A 5389-nucleotide genomic window follows, 5' to 3' on the forward strand; every position below is an offset into this window, starting at 1 on the left:
TAAATTAATCCGAGTGTTGGTTCACATTTCGCCATATAAAGGATGTTAATTTATGCACTTTGTTTAATAACTTTAATGGTGCTATGAAGAAGGGAATAGCAGAACATAAATCATTGCCATTTACACGAATGGACAACCCGCTGCACACAGGCAAAAAGAAAACGATATATTAAGAGCTAAAACACTTATGTACATCAAACTAAACTATCAATTCACACTGCAAGGTTTAAATAAAATAGGTAAGCAACTTTTTTTATCTACTATAAAAAGCGGAAAATTCTGATGTTAGAAACGCAGAGTACAGTATATATAACAACAATACAAAAAAAATAATTGTATATAGGACGGTATATTATATTTTATTGCCCATCAATATACGCTAATCTACAGCCTGGCTGTGGTTTTCCGGCTCGGACATTCAATAAATAAAATAAAATATGAGCAAAGCATTAAATGAAATACAAATTAGGTGAATTTATATTGATTTATTTATATGCATATATATGTATCATTTCTGCACACTTTCAACTTTTAATCCCCTGTATTTTACCAATCCTGCGTTATGCCACAAAATTTGTAAGCATTTAATGCTAATTAATTTTAAATGCAATTAACTGCAGTGCTTGATTTGTTACTAACTGCATTTTTTTATAGAAATAACAACATTTATATATCAAATTATATTATAAATAAATATGCATTTTAATTGCCGTTTTATTTGGCTTAGCTTAAAGCGCAGTAATTAACGGCGTGATGTGCATTGATACTCATTTTTCTGGCCTCAAATTGCAGTTAAAATGTTGATTTAATTGGTTCAGTGAACTATGACGTGATGTTTGTGGCCAAATAGTTGTGGCATTTTATTCTGAATTTATACATTTGTTTATGCAAAGGTGAAACGAATTGCGAATATATATCGCGATTGAGATAGCTGTTATAATATCTGGACCGAGCTTGGTTTAAATTAGTGTTTATTAATTCACTAAAGTTGACTAGGTAGTCGAATTAAAATATATTTCTTGATTTATTGTTTACTTCACATTACAAATTATGCATATTTCTTTCATACAAAAAACCAACAGCCAGGAAATAAATATTAAATGACGACAAGTGTTATGGGCAGCAATCTCCAAACCCGGCACAACGTGGATCACACGAAATGCTTGCTAGTATTGCTAGCATCCAAAAAAAGCTTAGGTGGGTCTCCATATTTGTAAACCTAATATGGAACTGATTTTTTAAAAAGATACTACAATTTATAAAAAAAGTTTTACTTCGTATTCGAAGGCAATTTCGAAATTTAGCATATCTAATCGGAACGATTTATTTCGCTTGACTTATAATTTAGTTATTTCAAAACTTAAACGGCGTGTTTGAATCGAAGGGAATCGGTATAGAACATTTTAGTAAAGTTGCGATATTCGAATACTCAAGAGCAGCAAAGTGAAAATAAATTGCCAAAAGAAAACATTAAACTCATTTATTGTTTCTATTTAACAGTTTCTCATTGTGATCCTAAATTATGTTAGACAGCCATTTAAAAGAAGGCTATAAAACATTAATATTAAAAAAAAATTAGTATTGGAAGAAAATTAATTAAAAAAGTTACCTCGCAAAGTTAAGCCTTTTTTTGTAGACAAATAAGAGGAAATGTACACTGGCTTGCAATGATTAAAAATATTGCGACAGTGCTAAGAAGAAAAGAGGACCTCTTAATAGACCACATTTTTTTAATTTTAATAGTTAAAAACGAGCTTATACAAACTTGAAGCACGAATGGAAAACAAATACCAGGGCTATAGTATTTATGGATGGCACGATGAACAAATTGAGCTGTTTCATAATGTAATTGAGGCGCGCAAAGCGTTTCTAATTTAATAATTATATGGTTGAACTTCAAAAAAATCAATTTAAAAATATTTTGCTTAACTCTTTAAAAATTTAATAAGACATTTAAACTTTTGAAATTAGCTAATAGTTATACAACTACTATTGATTTGCAATTGAGTTTGAATTCCATTATGTGGCTTTATTAATCAGAGTCTGTTGTTTTAACGCCACACACACACTACCACAAAAGGGCATTATGTCCATTGTTCAGCAAATATAGACAATGGGCAAATGCCCTTGTTCAAGGTATCAACCTTATCTGCAGCATAATAAGCAGCAACCCACTCCAATTCGTTCTGCGTTTATTATTTATTTATTTAAAAATTTCCGCCTAGTCTCCGCAACGCTAGCCGCTCTATTCAGGGCTCTCTTTGTGGTCCAACCTTTTTAGCCACTTTCGTTTTAATGTAATCAAATGAACGTGCCTCGCATTATTCTGCTGCCAATAAATTTCACGAGGCAAATAGATGAGGATTGGATACCGGTCCCCCACGCTTGTTGGATACTACTTTTCGGGGGTCTTTACCACCCACGGGATTTCATCGTCCTGCATTGCGAAATGGTAGTGAGAATAATAGTTATACATACTGGATTCGAAAGATATAACTATTGTTTTAATTTTGATTAAAGGAAATCAAATGACATTAAAAAAAACCGACTCAATTTTGAGAGATTAAAAAGCAATTATTTCAATGTATTTAATGAAGCCACTATAACATTCTTTACGAAAACTTAAGTTATTTTAAGTTCATTATTTTCAGAACTATTTTTCTCAGTGAATATTCCCCCGACTCTCGGCCAACTCCCACGAACAATAACAATGAGCTGGCTTCGATTCTCGGTTGCTGTTGTGGAAACGCCTTTTCTTTTGGCCAACGTGTAAAATTGAAAAATTCTCTCAAGTAGCCGGCAACAGGGGAGAGAAAAGAAAACCGCAGGGTCCTCGAAAAGGTCAGGAGGTGGGGTGGGGTGTCCTGGGAGGAGCTGGTCGCCTCTTATATAATTGAAAGGGACAACACGTCGAGTCGAGGCTATTAGGTTCGCTTTCTGCGCCGCTGCTGCGCCCTTTATCATTGCTCTTGAGACTCGGCGGCTAATGGATTTCAGTTCCACTCCCTCCAGATACAGAGAGATATTGTATTTATGTATGTACTTTTTTTTTTGGTCTTATATTTATGTATTTATTTTCACTTACAGTCCAAGTACTCGAAACGGCAAAGTAAACAATACCAAACAACATTTCAATTCACATATCCGTAGAGCGGTTCAACGGCTTCCCCTAAAATCACACCTCACCGCCCTGTAAATTCTAGTGAACTGGTCATGGGAAATATGCAAAATAGCTGAGAGGGAAATATTTCTATTATTTATTAACTCACACTCCCTATTTGCATTCGTCTGTCCCTAACACCGATAAGGGAACTAAGAGAGGTGAAGGCACAACGAAGCGTACGAAATGTGTTTAGAGGGAGTTTCCATTTTTTTGTGATTTTTCCTCTTTTGTATATTTTTCATATTTTACACTTAGCCAGAGTCGAGAGACAGGATCAAGCTGTGTCCCTTTCGTGCCACTCGATGCGCTATAGGCACTTTTGTGGGGCATTTAAAAACTTTTAGAATTAACTTATACGCTTACACATTCCGATTTTACATCATCACAAATTATTAAGCAACAAAGTATGGATCAGCAATATTAGAATATAGAGTCCCATCATCAGGCCTTTCATCTAGCCAAACAGTCGTATACGCAATATGCATATTTTCCATTCTAATAAATCCAAAACGTAATATATTCATAAATAAAACGTAATATATTCATAAATATAAAACTGGGTTTTATCTAGACTATTCGAATTATTGTTTAAATATTATATATTTTAATCACTTATTTAATGATAACTTATATAATAATAACTTATATGAAATTATTATAAATTTTCTTCTTAAATCCTTTTCCAACAATACCCACAATATAATCGAAATCTAAAGTTTAAAATCTTTGGATGCAACAAAGTGTGCTAGAAAAACGGAAATACCGCGCTCACGCACACACTCAAAGAAAAAGATTGAGCAGAAAGTAAGAGTGTGAGCGTGCAACAACATTGTAGAGCAGCTTCCATTTTTGTGTTTAGAACTCTCAATTGAATCTTGATGCACGTGCCCTGGCACAGAGCCCAAATATAATTCCGGGGCGGACATTGCGATGGCATCGCATTCTCGGCATCCCCGGTCCCAAAGGATACAGGGTACTCTCTCCATGCCACACGCATCCCAATTTATTGGGCGGAGCAAGGGGACGATGGAATGCCGAGGGGGCTGGCAATGGCCCAATGGGTTTTTCTTGTTCTTGTTTCATTCATAATAATTTTTATTATGGGTCATCGGCCATTTGTTTAACGCTATCCACATGCGAAGAAAGGGAAGAAAGGGTGTTCTGGTGGTTAAGTGGCTACAGCCCCAGGGCTCAGGCCCATTTCATTCAGTCCATCTATTAGAGAAAACGTATCCTGGGTCCGTTTTCACAATTTTTTCTCTTCTTTTGCTGTTCCTCAATGTTTTTATTTTCCTTATTTTGCATATTTTCATATTATTTGTTTTATTTATGGGTCCATGACTCTGATAAATGGCCGCAACTTCATCCTTCGTCCTGCCCACCTATCAACGTGTTGATGTGATTTCTTTTCTTCGCTGGATACCCCCTAAAGTTACTCCATGATGGTTTACCAAACTCGAGACATGGCATAATACAGCTGGATAATAATAGTATTGAAAACTCACACAGATTTCTTTAATTACCTTAAAGCTAATAATCATGAACAATTGTTATTATTATTTGACCACTTACTTTATTTTAGGAAACGTATCTTTAATGACTCTTTCTTGTTTGATTATTTTTAAAACCAAACATTAGATAAAGGTAAAAACACAGAGTATCATAAGTTTGATCCGGTTTATTTACAACATTCGTCCACATTTTATGTACGTTTTTTTTCTCCAAAAATTATTTAAATTTCTTATGCAGGCCCTCGTACAAAAAGTGATAGACGGAATGGCACAGGATACAAAGAAGGGTGAGAAATACATGTGGGTCGGCGGTAGCAAATTGATAGATGTGCTGTCCGTCCGTTTCGAGGACCCGAAAGTGGCAGCTGCTCGTTGTCTACACAAGAATTATGATGACTAATAACAGGTCTAAGTGGTTGCTGTACGGTGTTCCATCAAAAATCGCATACAGCTGCTAACCGAAAAATGCAATTGATTCGACAGTTGGTGATGGTTTTCGGCCATGGGATAAATCAAATATGAAAGTGCAGTGCACAAATGAGTGAGCCCTATGATTTATCGTGCTTGAAGCGATGGATCGCTGTTTACATTTTGCCGTAGATTACTTTTGGTCAGACGCAATTAAATTGAGCTTGATCCAGCATCAGAGCCCCAGTTTATATCTGGTTATTTTTTTTTTGGTTGATTGTTCTGGGTGCAGATGTCAGGACATCCC

The 5389-nt window shown here is 35.2% G+C and overlaps 1 long non-coding RNA gene across 1 annotated transcript; it reads right to left on the reverse strand.

The window, feature by feature from the left end:
* Positions 1-1299: 1299 nt before the first annotated feature.
* On the reverse strand, positions 1300-1885 carry LOC27208591. The gene is made up of 2 exons (XR_001600954.3): positions 1610-1885; positions 1300-1548 (listed from the first exon to the last, which is right to left on the reverse strand). It is a non-coding gene; the product is annotated as an uncharacterized LOC27208591 (long non-coding RNA).
* Between the last annotated feature and the right edge of the window lie 3504 nt (positions 1886-5389).

The sequence above is a fragment of the Drosophila simulans genome, chromosome 2L, assembly GCF_016746395.2.
Source record: "Drosophila simulans strain w501 chromosome 2L, Prin_Dsim_3.1, whole genome shotgun sequence".
In the NCBI taxonomy this organism is placed as follows: domain Eukaryota; kingdom Metazoa; phylum Arthropoda; class Insecta; order Diptera; family Drosophilidae; genus Drosophila; species Drosophila simulans.